At 78.5% G+C, this 2,500-nt stretch overlaps 1 long non-coding RNA gene and 1 other non-coding gene across 2 annotated transcripts in view; both read right to left on the reverse strand.

The window, feature by feature from the left end:
* Positions 1 to 2,500, reverse strand: part of LOC147377159 (uncharacterized) — a 24,007-nt gene that overhangs the window by 13,945 nt on the left and 7,562 nt on the right. The window lies entirely within an intron of this gene.
* LOC147377161 (5.8S ribosomal RNA) lies at positions 1,058 to 1,210 on the reverse strand. The gene has a single exon (XR_015153689.1). It is a non-coding gene; the product is annotated as a 5.8S ribosomal RNA (ribosomal RNA).

A 2,500-nucleotide genomic window follows, 5' to 3' on the forward strand; every position in this document is an offset into this window, starting at 1 on the left:
CCGCCCCGGGCCGCCCCCCCTTGCCCGCGCACCAACACAGCACCCCTACCGACCACCGCCTACCACCCGTCGCCCCCTCCGGGAGGAGGAGGCGGCGGCGGCGGGGGCGGCGGCGGCGGCGGCCGCGGGCGGCGGACAGAGAGGGAGACACCGAGGCGGGGCGGGACGGGGAGCACGAGCCGGCGGTCACGGGACGGACGGGGCGGGGACCGGCGGAGAGGCGGCCCGGGTTGGGGAGGGGGCGGGTCGGGGCACGCACGGGCGCCGAAGCCCGAACGGGCGACGGACGCACCGCGCGCCCCCTACCACCGCCCCCCGCCCCCCTCACCACGCTACCGCCACCGCCACCGCCCTCGCGGCGGGAGCTCCGGGGCGCGAACCGCGGCACGGCCGCAGCCCGGGGGGAGAGCGCGCAGCGGCGGGCAGACGCCGCGGCGTCCCGCGGGTCGCCGCCGGGGCACGCGTCCCCGGGGCGCGGACGCGCACGCGGACTCGGCCTCGGGCGCGAGCCGCCCGTCCCGACGGGGCGCGAGCCGCGTGGGGGGGGGGGGGGGGCGGGAAGCGGGCACGGGCCGCGGGCACACGGCGGGAAAGGCACCGCAGGGGGAAGGCGGGGGGCGGAGGGCCGCGCCGGCCGGGCGCCGGCAAACACCGCCGCCAAGGGCGGGACGGCGAACGACGGCGGACCGGAGGGCGCGACCCCACCCCCGCCACCACCGCGGGCCCCCGCCGGGTGGCGCGAGACCGTCCCCAGCCCCCCGACACCCCAGGGGCGGTGACACCCGAAGGCCGCTTGCGGCGCGAGGAAGCTCTCGAAGGGGAGACCGACCACACAGGCCCCGGCAGGCCAGGGGCCTCGGCGCGAGCTCACGTCCCCTTTTCTCCCCTCTCGCGGGCGACGTCCCCCCGGCCACAGAGGCGGGGCGGGGGGGACGCCGTGTCTGCACTTAGGGGGACGGAGGGCCCAGAGGCCCTGCGAGGACAGCCCCCAGCCACGCGCCCCCCGGGGAGGCGCGCACAGGACACGCGCACCCCGGAGGGGCGATTGATCGTCAAGCGACGCTCAGACAGGCGTAGCCCCGGGAGGAACCCGGGGCCGCAAGTGCGTTCGAAGTGTCGATGATCAATGTGTCCTGCAATTCACATTAATTCTCGCAGCTAGCTGCGTTCTTCATCGACGCACGAGCCGAGTGATCCACCGCTAAGAGTCGTACGAGGTTTTCAAGGGTTTCGTTTCGGCGGGACACCCGCCCCTGGCGCGGCACATCCCACCCACCCCCGCCTCCCTCCCCGGAGGTGGGAGTTGGGGCAGGGGGTTGCCTCTGGCCGGCCAAGTCAGACAGAACACAGCAGAACGGAGGGGTCGGGAAAGGTTCCACACGACGGGGCGTCCGGCGCCAAGCCGCCAGGGCGGGCTCGGACAACCCCACAGGCGCCCGGGGGGCCCCCAACCCTCCCCCAGGGACGCGGGGCAGCACGCGCACGCGCCGCCGCACACGGCCACGGCCCACACGACGGCCGTCGGGTAGCCCCCTCCCGACGGCCGCGGCGGCAGTGACCGTGGCGCGCCACGCCGCGCGCCACCCCGTCCCCTCGGGGGACGGCGGGGTCTGGGGGGAGACGGGAGGCAGCTCCCGACTACTCCCCGCGGGCCCGACCGCCCCGAACCCCAAGGCGGACGGGCGACACCCCCCCCAGGGGTCTTTAAACCTCCGCGCCGGGACGCGCTAGGTACCTGGAAAGGGTGAGGCGGGCGAGGGGCACGGCACGCCCCACGGGCCAACGCCCCGACGTCGACCCCCAACCGCCGCGTCCCCCCCACCGGGCCCGCGGCCGCACGCGGGCCTCGGCGCCGCCGGCCCGTGACCGCAGGGGGTTGCCCCGCCGCGCGCCGGCCGACCGCCGGCCCCGGAGGGCCCCGCCGACGCCAGACGACCACCCCCCCGCCGTCCCCCCCCCGAGACGCGGGGCAGAGCCCGCCCCCGCCCCTCCAACCCTCACACACCCGGCGCGGCCGGCCCCGCCGGACCCCGTCCTCTCGCCCCAGCCCATCCGCTGGTGGGGGGCCCCTACCCGAACCCGCGTTCCCGGGCACCCTTCCCCCCCACACACCACCACCGAGGGCGGAGGGAAGGGGCTCCGACGGGGAGCTGGGCGCCAAGCGGGCAGGGGACACACGTCAGAGGTACGGGAGAGGCGAAAACAGGGCGGGAGAGCCGGACAGACGGCCGCGGGAGGCGTGGGGGGTGGGGGACGGGGCGGGAGAAAGCCCCGAGGCTCGGAAGGCGTGGGGAGGCGAGGCGCCTGGCGACCGGCGCGGCAGGCCCAGAGCGGCAGACGGACGGCCGGCCGGCGACCGGCCGAGGCAGACCGGCCCAGGGCCGGCGACGGGAGGCGGCGGGGCAAGGCAAGCGGCCCCGCGACGGGGAGCCGCCGCCCGCCACGCCGCACAGCCCGCCAGACGCGACCGGAGGATCCGCGCCGCGCGGATCCGCGGCCT

Source organism: Bos grunniens, chromosome 2 (assembly GCF_055505025.1).
Source record: "Bos grunniens cultivar Pamir isolate PY7600 chromosome 2, Bosgru_T2T1.0, whole genome shotgun sequence".
In the NCBI taxonomy this organism is placed as follows: Eukaryota; Metazoa; Chordata; class Mammalia; order Artiodactyla; family Bovidae; genus Bos; species Bos grunniens.